The sequence below is a fragment of the Diadema antillarum genome, unplaced genomic scaffold (assembly GCF_040938485.1).
Source record: "Diadema antillarum isolate AM-2024a unplaced genomic scaffold, OU_Dant_1.0 scf00000142, whole genome shotgun sequence".
Lineage (NCBI taxonomy): Eukaryota > Metazoa > Echinodermata > Echinoidea > Diadematoida > Diadematidae > Diadema > Diadema antillarum.
This window is the reverse complement of record NW_027271031.1, coordinates 384,500-408,446: the sequence shown is the minus strand read 5'-3', so window position 1 is coordinate 408,446 and position 23,947 is coordinate 384,500. Positions and strand designations below refer to the sequence as shown.

Genomic DNA, 23,947 nt, shown 5'->3' with positions numbered 1-23,947 from the left:
ACCTGGCAACGCTTGTGTAATAATAATGGCAAGGCCGTCTGGTAGAATGGATATTGTATCAACACTAAGGAGGCTACCCTGGATAAAGAAAACATTAGTATTATTGTTATTATCATTATATTCATTATCATTATTATTATTATTCTACTTTGTTTATATATAAATATTTGTTGAAATTTGTTGATATACAAATCATAAAAAAAAATAAAAGCTGTCGACGAATATATCCAATTGTGAATCTTTATATCATTTCAAAAACCGGTGAGGTATCTAAGGATGATGCCGATAATGATGGTATTCTTCTTCCTGCAGAACCTGGCTACTTGGGTTGTTTTGATATGAGCACCGAACTTCCAGAGGGGGAACCAGTCGACACTGTGACAGCCTGTATATCTCACTGTGGATCAAGAAGAGATGAGACTTCCCTTCTAGCCATACACACCAGGCAGAACACATGTCACTGCGTTAAGGAATCTGACATCGATCTCAGAAACTATTATCAATTTTGTCGGCCTGGTCTCGATGAAAACGAAGGACTTGGATCGATCTCAGACTGTGAGGACTGCTCAAAGTCTGTCGTGTACAACGGTAAATGCAAATGCTAATATATCGTAATGCATTTCCACTTTGGCGCTCAACTTTTGTTTTTATTTCAAAGATATGTATGCAAAAGTGACATAAATGTATTAATTTGGGGAAAATTCTTAATGAAATTAATGGTTTTAGTTATTTACCAGTTACTTTTCTTTAAGGAATTGAACGCAGGACAGCTATGATATCCAATGGTGGAAATAAGTTCGTGACTATAATGTTCACTACATTCATTGACATAAAGACCCATACATTTTCCCAATACCGTAAGAAGTAAACTCATTTTTGTGAGCAAATAAATGGAATTCAACAAGCTTTCCCTGTATTTAAAAGGGATGCTATGGTTTCGGCTGAGATACCACAAGGTATACTACTCCATTTTGGAGAATAACCGATTCAAATTTGTTCATGTTTTAGCTTCAGTGTCACTTCCATCTAAATTCATATATTCTGTTGTCCTCAATAGCAACCCAAATCATGCAGCTGTGAATGTTTCATCTTTCTAGCTCGGATCTCTTCGACATCAGGTTCGGCAACAGTGGAGTACGTCTCAACAGTGGGAACTTTCGGCAATCCCATAACTCCACAAGGTATACACTTGGTCCTGGAGCACGCGTGATATCTTATATGTCCATGCAATTTAGTGTTAGCCTACCTAGTATCTTTATCTTAATCTGTGGTAATGTAATTTAGAATACATTGTCGACTTTTTTAAATGTATATTTTTTTCGAATGAGTGCTTTAATACCAATTTCTGTAGTGTTTCGGAAATTGCGAACACTTGAACGATTGAAAGGTTGCAAAAGTAGAGAAAGAGAGTAAATAACGAGCATTAGATAAAATATGTGGTGATGTGCGTTTGTGTGTTGCTGTGTAAGGATCTCGGAAAAGGTCCAGTTAATATTTGGAGAGGGGATTCGAAATGAGTTTCTAAAGGACACATTTTGTGTGTGTGTGTGTGTGTGTGTGTGTGTGTGCGTGTCTCTCTCTCTCTGTTGGTATGTGTGTGTGCGCTTTTCCTTCTTTGATGTTGACCAATAATGCCTGATGTTCCGATTTAGTTGCTACGGTGTAAATTAAAAAGTGGTAAATGGGAGGAGTGTTTGTGAGTCGGTCCTTTACACTGTAGATGTATATGTCTGAGTGTATGTGTATTTGAAGGTATTGCTTTTGTGTTTGAATAATTATACTGCGAGCCATGTTTAGCGTTGTAGATAACTAAAGAAACTATGATATCGAAATCAAAAAAAGAACGATTAAACATAAGCTAACTACAGCCTCAGAGTTAAAGTTTCGACGTCCTTGACGTATCAGAAAGCCTTACAAAAGTGTTCTATAGTTTAATTGCTTCAGTTATTTGTGATGAGTTGTACATTCCCTATAATGAAATGAAGACAAGGTGCCACCCCCCCCCCCCCCCCCCCCCACTGTATATCATTTTGAATTCGGAAACAGATAGTACATGCCATGATACACCCGACTCCCGTCAAGAGTTGGATTACATCATCACCTACTCTTGCCTCTCATATATTATAATGTACAGTCATAGTGAATAACTCGTGACGAGGGGACTACAATTATGCACATACATGCATACATCCTTGCATACACATTATACGCACACATACGTATGAATAAACACACACACACACACACACACACACACACACACGCACGATTACACACACACTTTCCTCAACTTTAATTACTCTTCTTCTAATAGGGTACATTGATTATTTCATTTCGTCTTAGAGCCTTCACTTGACGTTCTCCACATTATTCTCATAGCCGTCTTATCATCGGTTTTCTTCGCCGTACTGGTTTGTGGTTTGCGTAGGGCGTTCGTACTGCGACATGAAGTAACCCGACGAAGCGCAATCGTAAGACTCCTCTTCCCTCTATTTTCTTTTAAACCATGCTTATGAAATGGATATAAAAAACAATAACAGTAAACCAGATTGCCCTAGTTTCAATACAACTAGGGAGAATACAATGATAAAGCATTCCCTACTGAAAAGGATGCAGTATGCCACACTGTGAAAGACGATGTGAAACACAGTGTGAACTCGTTTAGAGCACAGTATGAAATCTCATCACAATGTTGAATTTACCTGTGTGAACACAGTCATTGTGAACAATCAACTCAGAGTGTGAAATAGAACATTACTATATTTTGAATACCCCGTGAAAAATTACACAACAGTGTGAAATAATCTTCACAGCGTTTTGACGTCGTCGACTATGTGAACACAATGTGACCACACTGTGGGCACCGTGTTCTTTACAGCAGGGTTTGTAAAGCAAAATATGAACACATGCAACTATCCACTTCTGGAATATAAAAATTTACTTCCGAGAGAAGACAACATTCAACTTGATATCATAACAATGTCCTGCAGGCAAACCCCGTTACGTACATGACGAGATTGAAAAGGCAGTATGGAATCGAACACGAAGATGAGCACCGCTGCCACTCTCTTTACCTGGACGACCAGGACGTCGCAAGCGACAATGACGACGCAATGTACTACTGCATCGAGGGTGACTTCTCGTGTGAGGCCGACAGCAGCGTGTTCACCGCAGAAACCCCAGGTCATATTGATGAGGTATCCCGTCTACGCGTACCAAGTCTCCGTCACTCAAGTGCGCAATCGTGCGGCGACGAAGATGGATACGCAAGCGTCCCTGACTTCATGTTTAGCAACATGTACAGATGCGAGAGTGAATGACGCAACATTACATTATGTCCCCCCCCCCAAAAAAAAATAAATAAATAAATAAATAAATAGATAAAATAAAAAAAAAAATAAATAAATTACAATCAGATTTTCGCATTGATAACACCCAATGTGATTAAACTGTCTAAATGCTACTTCTGGGTCTTAAGATATAACATCTTAGCTCTATTTTGCAGAAAACCCCATATAAGCGGTCACAGAGAAATGTGGATTGTTGTAAAGCATGTCATGAGTATGATTCTTCAAGTTTAGCACTTTGATGCTCTTGTGTGTGAACACAATAGACAGAACTTGGAGGGAAGAGATTCCTGACATGCTCTACCAAATTCCTATTTTCTCTTTGACCACTGAAGCAAATCGAATGGGGTTTTCTGTAAGATGTGGGCAATGAGTTATAGTTTCGTACCCTGAAATTGTATTTGAATTGATTCACTATCTTTAAAATTATCATTGCGGAGTATCCCGTTGTATTTTTTTTTTTTTGGGGGGGGGGACATACGGTATAGTAACATTTGGTCACAACACAATATCACAAATCGAAGAGAAAGTTAGTTGACTTTCGTGTATGATGATGAATGATTGTTGTGACATTGCGTCACGCGACAAGAAAATGTTGCGAGATAAGATTTGGTAGTAAAGTAAGTATCTAAAAGTGTTGATGAGCAAACAAACAAACAAGCACACACACACACACATACACACACACACACACACACACACACACACACACACAACAAATGTTCCTTACTCTGTATCTATAAGCCCATAAAGTGACTTTAACGGACTTCCAGTAACTACTGCTTCATAAGCTTCTTCTTTTGCATCCAACGCTAAACACTCATCAATGTTTCCTGTTACTCACATCCTATTAACTCATCCTATTAACTTTTCAAAGTAGGAGAGTCGGTTTCTGTGGTGTGACAATGCACTATTGTGTTGATCCAACAATTATATCACAATAACACCGATACTCTTCCGCTCGATACTTAGTGTAGCGTTTATTTCCAGCTAACTGAATCAGACTGCATCTCATTATTGTACATTGTGTGTCCGGTCTTTAATACACTGATAAGTACCTTAAGTGTACTGGCGTGCAATGTGATGTCAGTGCATATTTGGCATGACCATTCACTAAAGTGCTCAAACTTGCATGAGACTGTCATTGTTGAGTGGTTATGTTGCTTTGTTTTTGTTTTTCTTATTTGTATTGTTCATCGTCAAGGCTGGTAAGAAAAAATGTTATATCTAAAGAGTTAGCTACCATTGTACGTGCCAGTGTCATTACTGGGAAAACACCGAACTTATGAAAGTCCCATTTACATCGTTCGCCAAATTTTACGACAATTAAGAACTTACCACTTACGAAACAGTTTATAATGTACTTGTACCTCAAAAGAGGCATTTTTTTATGCGCTATTCTATGTGGGCATGTCTATTACCGTCATATCGAAGACACGATGCCACTTGATAAGTAGAGACATCACTGTTTCGATGAGTTGGACATTGCTTTCAAGCAAGAAGAGAATTGTGTGCAAAACCTGTGGATTTTTTTACCTTTCAGTTTGAAGTTGATCGTTTTGCATTATTCTGACAGCACAACTACAACCTGCTTAGAGTAATTGAAGCTGATTTGCAACTAAAAGTAAGTAGTATAAACATTTCAGCATAAGAATGCTAAACGCCTGTTTATGTATTTAGTTACATCATTTTCTTCCTCTGAACGCTCATCGCTATCTACGCGCAAGATTATCTCAGTTTTCCAATATGAATATGACATACTTTATAGTGATTTAAATCAGTTCTGTGTCTTGAAACATTATTAGATAATATTTCATTATACAGAACTGATTTAAATCACTTTGAATCACTAAATTTTAATTGTAAAGTTCAGTCTGTATACACTTAATTTTCAGATGCTTATCACTTTTGATTGAACTGTTGATGTATGTTACAAAATGTCTATGTGTGGAAACTTAATAAATGAAGTGAAAATTAAAAGATATCTACTCAGACATGCATGATTATAGCATTATAGTAAATAGGTCAAGTACGATAAATGCGTTGTGATTTCGGTATATCGCACGCCCCGTGACCCTATACGCTTAATTTTGGCATGGGAAATCCCATTCACAGCATTCAATACCAGGTTTTTGGTGTGAGTGTTCCAGCATTGAAGAAGTGACATTTTGATTTTAGAGTTAATTTTGAATGAAAGGTAAGAAACATATGTGTCTTAGATCTACACGAAATCAGTAGTAGATGAAGTAGGGTCCGCACCTACGGAAAATGCTGGTAAACCGAAGGGTCTATTTTATATTATTCTATAACAATTAGTGAATGTTCTATTCGCGTTGATACGCCAGTATTGGACAATAGAGCTTCAAAAACTAAATTATCTCTCGTGCAGTTCTATTTTACATCGGCCAGCCGCTCGGTGAAACAAAACGGCACACCGGATTATTTGGTAGGTCCTATTTGTCGTTCTTTAATCCAGTATAGTGCATGACACACAGCATGCACGAATTGCATGATAATGTATGCTGTTATTTAAGATTATAAAAATGCTTTACTATAGAGGCAATAAAATAATACTAGGTTGTGCGTGCAAGTTTGTGCACTGAATTCCGTTTGCATAATGATTCCATTCGGGTGAGAAATAAAGCAGGTATTTGTTTCCTTAAATGAATGCTTTCTGGTTGTGTTTTTTTTTTCCCCAGGAGCTTGCATTTCTCTTTTTTTTCCCTCTACATCCGGCTTGTCATTCTCCGTCTTTGCTATTTCATCAAATGCTGCTGTTATATTTTTTTTTATATAGGTGTGTTGATGCGCTTTTAAAAGTGCGTATAATGGTAATTTCGACAATGACCAATGTTTGTATTCATACCTGTATTTTGTTGTTGTTGTTGTTGTTGCTGCTGTTGTTTTTGCTCAAGTTTGACAGAAACTATAAACGTATTCTTCACTGTCCCCCCTCCCTCCATCACACACACACATACACACACGCGCGCGCAAACACACAAGATGTCTCCAAACAATAACAATTATAGTCTCAGTCGGTGACAACATGATACGTGAATGCCTTTGCATTTTACTGAAAAGATGCCTAAGTGTCCATGCGTAGGAGGGATATGAGTAAGATAATATTGATATAGATAGCATGTCAGGTAGAGTGAAAGATCAGTAACCTTAACTTGAATTAGAAAAAAGAAGAAAAGACGAGATAGTTTCTAACAATCAATAATCGAGAGAAGATAACGATTGATAATAATTACTGAAATTGACATTGAATACTATGATGATGCTTCAATTGACCACTAAAAAATATGGGGTCAACCCTACGAGACCGACACCCACGTCAAACAGCCCACGAGTTCGACATTGAAAACAGGTCCATGAGTCATACAGCTCACGAGTCATACAGGCCATGAGTTCGGTACTAGGCAATTAGAGCCCGTGAGTTCGACACTAGGTAAAAACAGCCCACGAGTTCGACAGATAAAACACGGGGCTTAATGTGTCAGTCTCGTGGGCTTTGTTAGCTTAGTGTCGATCTCATGGGCTGTATAACTCGTGAGCTGTATAACTCGTGGGCTGTATGACTCATTGGTTGTATGACTCGTGGGTGTCGGCCTCGTGACGTGCACCCAAAAATATTCCTTCTACCCAAGGCTGGAATCACCGACCACGCAATGTTGTCACCTTACCTACTGTTGACATTTTCCAGAGGGCTGCCCTTCCAATCATCAGAAGGCTGCAGCCTCCTGCAGGGTTAGAATGCTATTAGCCCGATTGTACTCGAACACACCTACCATTTTATTGTAAATAATTGTGGAAGTACTTCCAAGCACCGCCGGCGTGGTCGGCCATGTCGCCATCGCACAATCCATCTCAGTCTAGCAGTAGTACGAGCTGCTGCAGGGAATACCCATGAAAGGTTCGAGAGGGTATCGTACTATCATGTTACCTTTCATGTAACATCGATTTCTGTTTGTATTCCACTTGGTCTCGCTTACACGACGTGTGCATAGTTTCCTACAGTCCTGGAGCGTCCACGGGCATTCTTCGGATATAGGATCGCTAGTTTACGAAACCAGAACCTTACAAGTCATACTTGATTGCGAGGAAATTAGAGCCCATCATCTAGTCTATACTCGATGTTTATCTTCTTTCTGACTTGCCCACTCTCTAGATTTACGGGTTTGATATTAAGTTCAGTTTACAATCATGTCGTCTTTGGTGTATCAAACTTTGAGATGCATTGAGGGAGAAAAAAAAAGCTAATACAAAAAAAAAAAAAAACAAGGACAAAAGCTAATTGTCTCGAGCCTTGTGCGCGAGATGTGCGAGAGACATGGTGGGGATTACGAGATTCCGAGCAGCGTAGATTAACAAGAAAGGATAAATCAGAAATAAAAGTAAAGAGCAAATGCTTGCGTGCGCACGTGCGCATGTGGATATTAATGTATGTGTGTGCGTGTATTTGTAAAGCCCCCGTTCCACTATCACGATTTGGACCCCGATCTGTCCCGATCTAGCAGATCGGGAGAGAGCGGCAAAAGCGTACGGGGATCGGAAGCATCGTAGCAGCAGCGTGTGGAGGTCGGGGTTGGAGCGGGCATTTTTTCAGATCGGGAAGAAATCTTGAACCGGTTCAAAATTTCTTCCCGATCTTCAAAATTGACATATTTTTAATCGTACGGCAAGCGGGGAGAGCGTAGTGACAGCGTAAACGCAGCGGGGAGAGCGTAGTGACGGCGTAAACGCAGATGGATGAGCGTAACAAGCTCTTTCTGAGCGTAGTAACATCGGCACAAGAACGGGAAGTAATTTCAGCTGTAATTTTCGAAGAAGAAGAAGAAGAGATGAAGAAAAAGAAGAGAAGAAAGCAGCGAAGCAGCTACCCAAAAGGCGAAGAAAGAGAGACTGCGCGTGATGCTGAAAGAGGAGGAAAAGGACATAGCAGAATTTTGAAGAATATGAAATCATCTACAACTAGAGGAAGACGGACTATAAAAGCAAGGACATCAAGAAAAAGCCTTGGAAAAAATCAGCACGTCTTTGTTTATACAATGCATTGCTGCAAAAGAACCGTGAGTTGAGAAGCCTCTTCGAGGTCCACAGTATATTTCTTCGGTTCTGCATGCTAATAAGTTGGCTGACTGCAGACCGACAGTCGAATCGCGGTACATCGGGGCACATCGGGCACTTTTCATCTCTCTGAACGGGGTAAAAGCGTGATAAGATCGTATAGATCGTTCACAGCGTAGATACAGCGTGCATCGATCGGATAACATCGGCAACATCGCACTGACAGCGTAGCTACATTGTTCTAAAGCTTACCGGCAGCGGCAGAGATCGTAATGTCTCATTCCCAATCATCGTAGTAAGAGCGTAGCAAGCACTTGGTAGTCGTAACTGCCGCGTACTTAAAGCGTTCTAACATGTTATACTGTGTCCAGATCGGGTCAGGTTTTACCCGGTCCTTCCCGACCTGAGAAAATTGTCAAATCGTAGCGAGAACGGCATAGTGGAACGGGGGCTTTAACGAGAAAGTACGTGTGACTGTGGGGCAAACAATAAAGAAAGTGAAAGAGGCATATTACAGGAGATATTAATTATTCGATACGGTTAGAATATAATTGTGTCAAATGACACCCAAAGAACAAATGTATTACATATGCATGTAAGTGGCAAAAACCATAACAGCACAAACATTGGCAAGGATTAAGTGATATCATTATGTCTTTGTTTATGGCGAACTACGGTCACCAGTTCGTGGCATGCAGATGTGGATTACCACGATCATTTGGAATTTCTCCGTCTGGTAAGTTAAACTTTCTAAATCCGTTTCTTATTTCATTTCTTTCAATCTTTTGATATTATTAATTTAAACAACTTGAATGTGTGGCAATGCGTTTCTTCCAAAGTTATTGTATAAAAACATGATCGTAAAATGTAAAAGCATTGCTAAGCCCAGTTCTCATTTAAGCCAGGACCTGTCGCCAGCCATTCCAAGATAGCTGAAATCGCAAATCAGCAGTAAGTTGTCGGAAGTTTATTTCATGTTTTTGTTAGGGGGTGTTTGTTTTTTGTTTACATCTGCAAATGGTCAACCGTTTACCGCGGTACCGTCTATACCGAGGTACCGTCTACCGCGGTATCGTCTTCCTCCTGATCAAACGCTTCAGTAAATACATGACATTGACATGCTCTGGCAAAACCAAACTCACTTTTCGTTGACAGCTTGTGGAATATTGATACTTCTGAGCAGTCTAAAGCCCCTTGTTAAAACAGAGCCTTTCAAACTATAATTACCGTGACGTCAGGGATTTTTATTTATTGATTTAGTTTGTTTGTTTGTTTGTTTGTTTTTAACCCTGCCTGTTAAAACGGTCCCCGGACGTTGTCGCGGTATCTTTTGCCAAATTGTACAATAATCAGCTAGGGATATTACCCCGGTATTACAGGAGCATTACCCCGATATTACCCTGACAATACCCCGACAATCAGAATAACACAGCGCAGGCCGAGCACATGCATGGACTGCAACCACACCCTCTTCGCGCATGAACCGGTAGGTTGTTAGGGAAACCTTCCTGGAGAAGGTTTTCGGTGTCTGTCTGTAAAATCCGCATCCCCCGCTTTCTCCTGCAGGTTTTATTGCTCGAGGCAAGGAATTTTGCTCTCCGGATGTCGTCGTGTTTAGGTCTGTTAAAACAGGGTCTTATTCTGTAATCATGTAGTACTGTTTAAACTGTTGCCAAGCGCCAAACGGTCATTAACAACCAATCGTAGACAGAATGCAACCGGTCTTCATTAAAATTGCCGACTTTTTTATACTTTATTGAATTGAATTGAAGGTCTTATTGATTATTGCAGCCCGTAGGCTAAATTGCGGACATTTTACAAAGATTAGCAAGAATGCATTCACATACATACAAACATACATTAAAAAACATAACTATTGCACAATAAAGTTAACCTTAATTATCATTTACAAAATAAAACAATATGTGACCCTGCATCACAAAAACAACAAAAAGTCGCCAGACACAGATTTTTAGTTAAGAGCAGATCCTGAAAGAGGAGACTCTAGTAAGCTTTCAAATGATGTATAACTCGAGTCAAATGTGACCCTGCACCTCAAAACAAACAAAAAAAAGTTGCCAGACATGAATTTTTAGTTAAGACCAGATTCTGAAAGGGCAGACTTTAAGCTTTAAAATGATGTATAACTCAAATCAAATGGACTCTCCTAACCTATCTAAATATTGGAAAGAAAGCACAAACTCAGGAAAAGTGTGAACTGAGAAAAGAGGCTCTGAAGTACAGTGTCTATTCAAGCGCTTTACCAAACCGTGCTGGCTGTGCGATGAATGGGACAAAAAACAGGAAGTAAACCACCAGAGTAACAACAATGAAGGGATTATCAGATTAAACTAAAATCAAGCATGCCTCATTAACACTCTGCCCATAATTAATGCCAACTTTCAAAGCAGTAGCACTATCCTTTCAAAAGTTATTAGAGTTGAAAGTGAAGAGCGTGGACAAGGTTTTTCAGAAATGAAAAAGGGATTCTAAAGACACACCTAATCACACTATTCTACCAAAAATTTTCGAGATAAACTGCTTTAAAAGCACACTTTCCTGCCCGTTTTATGATACCAAATTTTAGCATAATGTAAAAGAAGACCCACTCTTTCAGAAAATATGAAAAAGTCAAGTTCGGCTAGGTTGACCCATTTCACTTATTTTCAGTCCTCACGCAAAATCAGTGTGTGCGACTTTATGTTCGTTTTGAGGTGCACGGTCACAAATAGACTCTCGTAAATCTCTAAATATTTGGAGAGTAAGCACACATTCTGTAAAAGTGTGAACCGAGAAAAGAGACTCTGAAGTACAGGGTCTATTCAAGCGCTTAAAGGGGATGGCTAGTAACTGATCAGTGGGAATCAGTGGGAATGCTGAAGGATGATTGATCCATTCCTTGTGGGATTCATTTAAGATTACATTATATATCTATTGTTGTGTGAAAATTATTTGCTTCAGAATGATCTCATATTCAAGTAATGTGCAGTTTGATATTTCCAGGTGAGCGTGCCTGGTCAGTGACGGGGCATTAATCTGCACGTTACTTGCATATGAGACCATTCTGAAGCAAACAATTTTCACACAACAATAGATATGTAATGTACTCTTAAATGAATCACACAAGGATTGGAACAATCGTCCCTCAGCATTCCCACTGATTCCCATTGGTCGGTTACTAGCCATCCCCTTTAATCTTCACCAAATCGTGCTAGCTGTGCGATGAATGGGACAATAAAATAGGGTGAAATCACGGGAGCAACAACGATGAAGAGATTATCAGATTAGGCTGAAATTACGCATGCTCTATTAACACATTCTGTCCATGATCAATGCCAACTTTCAAAGCAGTAGCGGTATCCCTTCAAAAGTTACTAGACTTGAAAGTGAAGAGTGTGCAAAGGGTTATCAAGAACTGAAAAGGGGCCTCTAAGACATACCTAATCTCACTACTCTACAAAAGCTGAAAACCCACTTTCCCATTCATGTTATGATCCCAAACTTAAGAATAATGTAGAAGAAGGGTAGCTCTTTCAGAAAATATGAAAAACCTAATATTGATTTGCTTGACTCCTTTCACAGTTTGTGAGTTCTCACGTAAAATCAAGGAAGGTGACTTTTTGATTGTTTTGTAATGCACGGTCACATATAATAAAGAAGAGAAGGAATGGTCAAGGAGTGGAGAGAAAAAAAAAGTGAAAACGTGAAGAGAAACAAGCAACAAGGCTATCTCAGGACAAAAAAAAAAGAAATAATAGGAAACGTTGTTTGTTTGTTTGTTTGTTTGTTTGTTTGTTTCACTTTACATCTGACGTGTATATAATCGTGGCTTGATTGCCCATTTTTACACTAGCTATACCGTAGGGTTTAATCAACCTACCTACCTATTGTGAGGTGCTTGGTGCAGACAGCCTTGCCGGGTTGAGCACATTACGATGAATGACGTATAATTTGATGTTTTGTGCCTCTCACATACGGTACCTACCCTTTACGTCCAATCCGAGGGACAGTGTATGTTGTCTCTACTAGAAGAGACGGCATTATGATAACACAAACATCTCTCAGTTAAGACTCAATTGGATTCAAACCTGCGCTCCACCCGCGCCCGAACCCTAGCAATTTCACTGAAAGGCAGACACGCTTCCGAGTGAGCCACCTCAAAAGCGTTTTTCACAAAACAGCTATTATGCAACGGACCATGGAACTCTTGACCTTTGTCATACAATATTAATCATTGAAACTATTGCCTGTACAATCATAACGGTATAAGCTTAGATGTCTGTATGTAGAATATGATTTTGAATCTAAAAATCGGTAATGCCTTGTTTTGATATTGGTATACAGAGTGGGGAATAGAGACTTAAACATATATACAGCAATTAAAGTAACACCATTATGATATCATACAACACGGCATTGTGAATTTCATTGTTTAATCAGATGGTAGGTAGAGCTTGAATCGGCACCATGTCTTGGACTTCTTGGAGTCACACGTTACTGATCACAGCGATCATCGTGTATGCATCGTTTCAACCGGGAACCTTCATCTCTACAGGTGTGAGCTATATTATTTAGATATAAATGTAGTGCTAAGACGTTTGCAGTAAACTAGTATTTAAAACATATCAATAAAAATCAATAAGAAATTATAAGATCATAATATAAAATTATAAAATAATAAAATTAATTATAAAAAAATTATTTAAAAAAAACCGTTGCAAGGGTTTGGAAAATGTAATTTTCAGTGTGTTTTTAGCGTTTCCTTTTTTTTAACCTGCAGTTTTAATTTGAAGGCAAAAAACGGAAATTGTTAGTTAATATATTTCTTGATACAGAAGTAGATACAACACAAACTTGGCATATTTACCTCTACTTTGTGAGGGGGAGGGGGTAGGTAAAGTGGCAATACTTTCATGATTGCCCTACCAAGCTGTAATAGTGTTTGAGTTTGTTTGTATTTTAGTCGTGGGGCATTTGCGGTTGATTCGTAGTGTACGCTATTTTATTATTTGTACTCCGTTTTGATGTTCATGGCATTTTTATTTGTACATAATGTGGGCAGGGCCCCTTGGTAAAAGAGCTCACCAACTCAAAGGGATGCTCTGCTAAAAGAATATTGAAATAAATAAATGAAATAAATAAATGAATGATAATACTTGAACGAAGTGTAACCAGACGAAGTCGGCGGAAATTCAGAGAAAATGGGATGACTGTAATTTCAAACAATTTTGAACTGTTTTTCCTATCTTTCTCTCTCTCTCTCTCACTCGCGCGCGCGCGCACACACACACACACAGATTGCCCGTAAATATGTAGGATGGAGAGTGTGTATTGTATTATGTTGTCAAGAATATGCGAGAAGGTAATAAAATAATATATTACTAAAAGCCTCGGTAAAGTCATGCTACCTTTTAAGAAAGTAAAACATGACATTCAGGAAGCGTTAAGCAAATTCAGTCTGATATCTCTCTAAAGAACTTCCTGAGAAGTGGCTACCATTGTTGACTGCCATTCAGCTATTTTTGTTTTATGTGATCTTCTAGATTCTACCATCATTCTTCTAAATATCTGGTTTTTTATCTCATCTATTACTCTGCTTTAAATCTTTTCAAAGAACTCCGTGATACATGACTCTTGTCACAATCTGAAACTAAATACATCAATATCATAAAAAGTATATAGATAAGATATTATATGTCTAATCATCATGTGTGATAATTGTCTATAATTCAAGTTTCTCTTACATGAGAATCCAAACTATTGTTGACTGTTGAAACTTTCCAGGACCCATTGCTCACTGTCGGTTTGTTTTCTGTCCGTTTACTTCAAATAGATCACCGTCTCAACTGCAACAAACATAGTGTGATGAACATCAAGTCACCGAACTTCCCAAATCGCTACAATGATAACGAAGATAGGACTTGGAAAGTTTTTGCCACTCCATCCTCAAGACTTATCGTGAGATTTATATATTTTGACATGGAACGTGCTGACTCCCTCCGAATCCGCGATCGCTTCGGCAGAGAGACAACATACACTGGAGTTCAGATGTCCTTCCCACCGTACCTGTCCCTTTCAGATGGCATCACTCTCAGATTTCTGTCCGACTACAGTGGCAAAAGGACTGGTTTCAACCTAACTGTGGACTGCTACAGCCCGCGAGGTTAGTATAATATATTCTTACTATAACAACCGACAGTTCCACTTCAAAAGTGCAATACACATTGCTAATGCGTTGTGGCTATCATGGGACATTGGTATAAGTACAGGCTTGCTTCAGTTGCTCAAAAACGTTTGGGCCATATTGAATGCTTTAATCCATTTCCAATAACATAGTAGCGGATAAAATAAATCGTACAGTATCATTGTGTTTGATAGAATAATAATAATAATAATGATGATAATAATAATAATAATAATGATAATAATAACAATAATTATATATATATAATGAATTAATGCTTACCATCTGCACATAATAACAGATTGATGTTATCTACGTGGTTTCGGTACAAAATTCATACAAATTGACAAATCATATTGGTTTAGCATATGTACAAAAAAATACATAACTTACTCCTAATTACTACCTTAAAGGATCAACTCTTATAAATTGGATAGTCGATGTACAAAAATTTATCTGTGTTACGTAGACGAATATGTTGTGGGATGGTATATCACCGTGTGGGAGCGTCCTATTCAAAATGATCTTTGTTCATAACATTTTGTTCTAACCTTTGGAACGAGTTGCTAGTGCCATTTTGAATTGACTTTTGAGGTTGGGTTGTAGTGTGTCGTTGTCTTATTCATGTCATATTAGTCAGGTCATTTAGTTCTCTCCCCAAACAACTGCAAAAACCCCGAAAATTTGAACTGTGTTTAATACTAGTAGGCAACCAATCATGCAGTTTACAAGTGTTTGTGGAAATCTACCTCTGTTGAGATTTTTATTTTCAATTTCAGGGACCGATTCTTTTTTCTTTTCTTTTTTTCATTCTATGAAAATGATGGTCTGGTTATCAAGATCATTCATTTTGGTTTTATTGTTCTTACTCACCAAGAGTCCGAATACTATATGTTAACAATGTGACTTCACATAAAATGACATAAAGATAACAGTTAAGGAATGCACTCATAACATGATTGCAAAGTTGCAAAGCGTATTATAAAGCAACTATACATATATTTAAAAATTGCATCAAAATCGCATCAAAAATTCTAATTAAATCAGTGAACTATTTAATTTTCGTGGGTAGTCTTTCTTGGTGGTGGTAATAAAAGGCAGGGGATGATCCTAGAGAGACCTTATTTTGAATCAAGGAAACTGGAACGCGACAATTCACATTTCACACGAAATGTGAAACCTTTTCACTTTGTTTTTGTTTTGTTTTTACCTATTAATGGTTTTGATGTATAAAATGAGTATGTCGGTAAAGGTTCTGATAAATCATCTGTTTTGGGATTTAAAGTATTTACATTACAGGAGATCTCCTAATATACGCATAGCATTCATATCTAACCGTGCATCATAAAAACCTACAAAAAGTCACATATGCGCCGCCAAATTTTACGTGAGGACTAAAAATGGGTGATTTGGGGTGTTTTTTACAACATCTGCTCTTGAAGAATAGTATGATCAACTATGGTTAAAAAACCGTTTACACACTCTTCATTTTCAACTCTGATGACTTTTGAAACTATGATGCTATTGCTTTGATCAAATTGGGCCAGTACATCATTAATTTTTGGTTTATCTGACAACCCCTTTATTGTGGTTTCTATAGAGTCTTACATGTTGTTATTTTTTGTTTTGTCCCATTGTCCCAAAACAACCTGGTGAAGCCTCATTTCTCAGTAAACACTTTTCCAGAGTGTATAGGTCCTACTTTCTTTCCATTATTAGGCAGATTAGAAAAGTCCATTTTTACTGAGTTATACTTGTACATCACTTCAAAATTTGAGCATGCTCTTTCAGAACCTGCCCCTATCTATTAAAACAGAATCCATGTCTGGCGACTTGTCGTTGGTTTGTCGTGTCTTTGTTTGTTTGTTTTGAGGGGGGGGGGGGGTGTATGCAGGGGAACATATTAGGTACATTCATTCGTTATTCATTATCAAATGAGACCCTGCACCTCAAAACGAACATAAAGTCGCCAGACATGGATTTTTAGTTAAGACCATATTCTGAAAGAGCAGACTTTAAGCTTTAAAATGGTGTATAATTCAAATCAAATGGACTCTCCAAACCTATCTAAATATTGGAAAGAAAGCACAAACTCAGGAAAAGTATGAACTACGAAAAGAGGCTCTGAAGTACAGTGTCTATTCAAGCGGTTAATCTTTACCAAGCCGTGCTGGCCGTGCGATGAATGGGACAAAAGACAGGAAGTAAACCACTGGAGTAACAACAATGAAGGGATTATGAGATTACACTGAAATTGAGCATAGCTCATTAACACATTCTGTCCATAATAAATGATAAGTTTCAAAGCAGTAGCATTATCCTTTCAAAAGTTATTAGAGTTGAAAGTGAAGAGTGTGTACAAGGTTTTCAGAAATGAAAAGGGGACTCGAAAGACGCACTATTCTACCAAAAATGTTCCGAGATAAACTGCTTAAAAACACACTTTTCTGTCCGTTTTATGATCCCAAATTTTAGCATAATGTAAAAGAATACTTGTTCTTTCAGAAAATATGAAAAAATCAAGATCGGCTAGGTTGACCCATTTCACTTACCTTCAGTTCTCACGCAAAATCAGTGTGTGCGACTTTTTTTTTTCGTTTTGAGATGCACGGTCACAAATAATCATTAGGGAGAAAGTGCTTTACTGAGGTTTACTCGCTTATATCGCAGCCATGAATGAAAGAAAAAGCACAAAAAAACCCCACAAAAAACACCCCCTTCCCCAAAATTATCACACACACAAAACAATCAAACAAACAAGCAAACCCTCGAATCTTATTTCCCCAGATGAAAAATTATCGCCTGATCTTATCAGCGGTGCTGCTCCAGATGAAGGTCAGTTGATTATCAGAAACGGTACACACATCATCCAGCTCTGTAGTGCTAACCTCCTCGTAGCCGCCACCGTGTGTAACCAGCTCGGCTACCCTGGAGCACGTGCTATTCACAGCTGGAAATGTAAAAGAAAACGTTGTGGGTACCGGAATGACGACGCACCTCTGGTAACACACGTGACATGTTCTAAGCGTAAGTTCGTAAATATTTACGTTATGTGATATTATGCAATCATTTAGATGATTAAACTGCGACTAAATCAAATTTATTAGACTGTATTGTAAAATCGTATAATCGAGCCACAAAATATTGCGTGTTGACAAACTGAACATTCGGATCAATCACACCAAAATAAAAAAGGCACAAGCCTTCAAAGATTGCAAAGGAAGGAACTTATGTCTTTCAAAATAATCTCATCTTTCAGTGATGCAATAATTTACCTATTGTATATATAGGTTTTCCCGGTCAATTTCATACTTTTGTCACTCAAATTCATTAATGTGCATTCAAATTCACGTAGCGCACGCACGCGAAAATATTTGGGCTTCAAGTTCAGAATCCGAGCGATCGATTTCATTTATGTGCGTTCTATTTCGTTTTCGTGAAATCAAATTCACGATTGGGCATTCAATTTCAAAATGCGAGCACTGACTTTCCTACTCGTGCATTCAAATTCATGCGATAGTCACGCGATAGTCCTAATGAGCTTGTTTGGAGCGTTCAAATTCATTTTTAGGCGATCAAATTCCTACTTCGTGCGATCAATTTAACGAGGAAAATGGAGTAGACTTTTAAGAAAGGGAAAAGGGCCGACACAACCAATAAAGGCTTGCATATAGTGTAATTATGGTTGTTTACAGGTTCTACATTGTTCACTGTTCATGTATTCTTTGTTTTTCATCTCAATAAATTTCATATTGCAATGTCCAATCAGCAGTGCATCCAAACAACACAACGACTTGTAATCATATTTCTTGGTGATACTGCATGCTGACAACGCCCAAACACCAACCACATAATCATGATAATGACAATTCATCAATTTAAAGACAAACTGACACACAATGATCTCACATAGTCCCGCAAAAGTAAATCAAGGCAGCAATACACAACAAACAACACGTATAAAATGTTCAGTATCAGTTTCAATATAGTCGAAATTGTTGTTTTTTTTCCTCGAAAGTGTCAACCAACCCTCCGTATTATGCTCGTCTGTAGGCCTATACAGTGCCTAATTTTTGCTTGTTTGTTTCGTTTTCCATCAAAGAAGATGGCTGGATAACCCATATTTAGCTGCAAAAGCTGGTCTTCCATAAGATGGGGTCCAGTTTGATGTTCTGCTCTTTGCGATGAATAAATGAAGTGGGATCTTTTACGTGCATGAGTTGTGACTCTCTTACACATGGGACCTCCATTTTATGTCCAATCCGAGGGACATGTGCCTGCATATTCCTATTTGCTAAGCGCGAGTTCAAAATTGTCAATGAGCAGGTGGACCTCTACTGCAAAATAAATAATCATCGTAAATCCCAATATATTGAAAGCCAAATGAGAAACACATACATCACACGACTCCAAACCAACTAAATTCAGGACTTCTTGTAAATTGAATGCAGTTATTTGGAACATGGTTGCCTATTCACGAATTTGAATGACCAACGAGATTCCGTCGCCAGCTTGACATGAATTTGACTGCTCATTGATGAAATGCGTGCTCCTCTCTTAAATTTGAATGCTCCGATAGTGAATTTGAATGTTCCGATAGTGAATTTGAATGCTCCGACAGTGAATTTGAATGCTCGGAAAGTGAATTCGAATGACCGGATTTTGAATTTGATTGCTGATTCAGTGCTGCGAGCGTGGAATGCGTGAAATAGAATGCTCGGAATAGGAACTTGAATGACAAAAGTATGAAATTGACCGGGAAAACCTATATTAAACGATTATCATACTTATTGATTTTTAATGAATTTCTACGTGATTTTACGTGATCAATCAGAAGATGCTATATCTTTTTGATATGAACGTACATGTATATGCATATATATGTATAATCAGGGAGGTGAGACACCTCCCTGGTATAATGTACTATGTATGTATGTATACATATGTAGATATGTAGATATGCATATGAAATTAATAAGTAATGTTCACACTGATACATGCTATATGATTATATAATCATTCATATCACTCTCATTACATTATTAACTTGAAATTTCATCGACAAGTATGAATTATATGTCTTCATCATGTTCATCCTCGACATTCAACGCAGACACCTTTCGATTACAAGACTGCACATCCCAAGCCACCAGCCAGTGCAATGTATTATGGAAAACTGTCGACATTTATTGTCAAAGTAAGTTAACTTTCGACAATTGCATTTATACAAACCGTTTCCTCAACAACATGCTTGTTAGAATAACTGTGTGAACGTTAAGTTTGCGCTCGTATTCGTAAATTTTACATCTTTATGGTTATATTTACATATAATTATCAAACATACCAAAGATGTGCTTAGACACAGTGAAATATATGGAGGATTTAAACGACACTAACCAATACCCAACCCCCCCCCCAAAAAAAAAAATAATAATAATAAATGGCCCGTATACTTATACAATTGCAAGTGTCACATTTATTCAAGCAAATATTTTTATTGCTCAGACTACAATGCACAAATGACATTTTAAGTAACCAGCGCAACATTGCTATAGCACATGACTTTCATAAGTATAAATCCAGATCAAACAAGGCAAGCGTTCCAACGCGGGATCTACGCTCGACAAGCTTGCTTTTAGGTTCCATCATATTTCTTTAGCATTCACTCTCAGATTCCAACTTTCATAGATCGACCACTATGTTCTATATGTTTGCAATACTCTATTATGCCTCCCAGCTGGATGTCATGTATTATTTAATTTTGTTATATTTGATGGGGGTTTTTTCATCGAGAATATGAAAACAAATTGAAATTGAGATAACATGCAAAAGGTTATAGTTCTTATGATTTCACAAATATAGTGGGGAGGGGGAGGGAGACACAGTGGCGAATGTTGGATAAAACTCCAGATTTCCAATCGGGGGACTAAAGTTGGAATCCCATCCCAGTGCTTACGCCCTTGGACAATGTTGGACAAGATGTTTTCACCTACCATGTCCCTCTCGACTCAGATGTATAAATGGGTACCTGGCAACGCCTGTGTAATAATAATAGCAGGGCCGTCTGGTAATGTATCAACACTAAGGAGGCTACCCTGGATAAAGAAGACATTATTAATATAATTACTCTTATCATTATTTTCTTTCAATTCAATTCAATTCGTTTATTTCTATTTCAATCACAATAAAAACAACATGAAGCATTCAGTGTTACAGATGAACATACAAAACAATGACATATAAAAGAAACCACAACGACATCAGAATTACAGTCATAAATTGTTCCAGATTACAACAGGCAACAAGTAAAATGGAAAATGGTGTACACATAAAAAGCCAATAAGGCCCGTAGGCGCGCGTACACCGTTGTTACAAATCATGTAGAATTGGAATCTAAGTTATTTTCAGAAATCATAAATCAGTTTTATACAGAAGATACACAAAAGAACATCAAAAAAAAAAACACGACTTTGTTTATATATAAATATTTATTGATATATAAATCATAAAAAAATTTAAAGGTGTCGACGAATGCATTCAATTGTGGATCTTTACATCATTTCAAAAACCGGTGAGGTATCTAAGGATGATTTCGATAATGATGGTATTCTTCTTCCTGCAGAACCTGGCTACTTGGGTTGTTTTGATATGAGCACCGAACTTCCAGAGGGGGAACCAGTCGACACTGTGACAGCCTGTATATCTCACTGTGAATCAAGGAGAGAAGAGACTTCCCTTCTAGCCATACACACCAGGCAGAATACATGTCACTGCGTTAAGGAATCTGACATCGATCTCAGAAACTATTATCAATTTTGTCGGCCTGGTCTCGATGAAAACGAAGGACTTGGATCGATCTCAGACTGTGACGACTGCTCAAAATCTGTCGTGTACAACGGTAAATGCAAATGCTAACATATCGTAATGCATTTCCACTTTGGCGCTCATTTTTTTTTATTTCAAAGATATGTATGCAAAAGTAACATAAATGTATTCATTCGGGGAAAATTCTTAATAAAATGGTTTAGTTATTTACCAGCTAACTTTTCTTCAAGGAAATGAACGCAGGAGAGCTATGATATCCAACGGTGGAAATAATTGCGTGACTATATGTTCACTACATTCATTGACATAAAGACCCACACATTTTTCCCAATACCGTAAGAAGTAAACTCATTTTTGTGAGCAAATAAATGGAATCCAACAAGCTTTCCCTGTGTTCAAAAGGGATGCTATGGTTTTGGTTGAGATGGGGATTCAGGTTTTAACTTTTTGTGGGATAATCAAAAACCACTTGAAAGAAATATTAAGGAGCAAACAATTCTAAGAAGAATTCAAAGCTTATTTGATGAAAATCGATTTAAAATGCCCGAGATATCGTATCCCATTTCAAAACTATTTTAATCAAATACATTTTGAATTCCCTTTAAAATGGTATGCTCTTTAATAGTTCATATAATTGGTGTTTAATTATCTCAAAAGAGTTAAAACATGAACTCCTATCTCAACCAAAACTATACCACCCCTTTAAGAAATGAATAACACAGTTGTATCATTTATAGCAACGCAATTGAAAATGTGCTTCTGCACTATCAACATTTCACCATTTTACTCTTTCGTACAAGAGTCAAAGAAAGAGACTTTTGATTTAAAAAGAAATATTGAAACGCATATTTGATTTCCTCTCACCTCCCTGGTTGCAGTATCCAAGGTCAACTTTTGTTTAATAAGTAGTCCTAATACTTGACTCTATTTTCTTACTTGTGTATTGCTATTCCATACATTGATGAGGAATGATGTATCGCTATATAGCGACAAAAATAGTGTTTCAAAATCGCATTTCCAAACACTAAAACCTGATCTGAATTCCTCTTTCCCTAGGCTTACTTCAACATTGTTTCCATACATCATCGATATCATCTTTATTATGTTGTGTGTTTTCAACGTGTTTTCTATACCATGCACTTCTTGTTATATTTCAAACTTGCATGTGTTCAGGTTTTGTTTTATGAAATGTTTGGATCAATAAAAAAGACATCAACATTTAAAGTTTCAGTAGGTCTGTGTGGAAAACCTGATGACGTCACTAATGGGGTATGGCGTGGAAATGACACAAGGTATGGGTCAAATGTCACTGTGAAGTGTGACACAGGCTACGAACTGGAAGACAATACGACTTCAACTCTACAGTGTCTTGAGGGAGAGGGATCGGTGTATGTACCCGTTTGGAATGGAACAGCACCAGTCTGTCGACCAGTACCAGTTCCTACTTACATGCGCTCACCTTTCTGTAAGTATCACCAAGTTTATGTTTATCCATGATCAACCAAAATAATGTCAGTTCACGGAACTACAAATAGTTCAAATATAGAGAAAGCATTATAGGCAGAAGGCACTCTCAGATAATTCAACTGAATTGAAGAAAAGAAAATTATGCCTTTACCCGTGTGACATGGTACAGCACGAGTAGGCAACCCACTCTAAAGAAGGAGATATGTAGTCAGATAAGATCATTGTGATAACGTTATAATATGGTTAAATATATTGAATAAGTTAATGATGAGAGTCAATCTACTGCCCAAATGATACAGCTCTCAAAAATGAGCCATGCAAATACCAGATTCATCTATTGGATTGTTCTCGCTGAGCTATATTTAAACTTCAGACATCTTTAACATCCGTAAGTTTTCTTTTATCTATCGCAATTAGATAATCTATTGATTTCGATTTTTTCCTCAGCTCGGCAAAACACAACTCAGCTGCTATCAGCACAGGAAGATATACCGTTGACCACATCTAGTCTTTTCACTGAAGGTATTGGTATGGTGGTCAACCAATAAAATCATGTATCAATGTATGTTATATTGTATCTCGTATTTACTTATGATTCGAAGGTATGTATAGTGTTACTTGTCTTGGTATCATGTCTAGTTTTGTTTGTTATGTTTGTGTTTGAAATGTGCAGAAATGAACAAATAAGTAAACTGAACACTCATTTCAGGGACGGTTCAGTTAATTTCAATTTTACTTTTTCTTTCCATAAATATCTACAAAGAGTTACATCCATATTTACTTCATGGACGATTTAAATCAGAGACAGGATCAAAGGAAACAAGACGTATATCATGTTGCAAACACTGTCAAAAAATTTAAAGTGAACGAAATTTGAGATTTTATCACATGGCAGATTAGAAGTGATTGCTGAATGAAATAAGATGTTTGTCGTTTAACGGTCAACGTATTTTTTTGTAGATTTGTTGCATGCATTAAAAAAAATTTGCAGTTCAGCCGACAGCCATGATACGAATAAAAAACAACATCACCAAATATATATAAGGGTAAAGTT

The 23,947-nt window shown here is 37.6% G+C and overlaps 1 long non-coding RNA gene across 1 annotated transcript; it reads left to right on the top strand.

The window, feature by feature from the left end:
- The first annotated feature begins 420 nt into the window (after positions 1-420).
- LOC139721385 (uncharacterized) lies at positions 421-23,414 on the top strand. Its single transcript, XR_011710232.1, has 3 exons — positions 421-588; positions 22,652-22,891; positions 23,341-23,414. It is a non-coding gene; the product is annotated as an uncharacterized lncRNA (long non-coding RNA).
- The last annotated feature ends 533 nt before the right edge of the window (positions 23,415-23,947 follow it).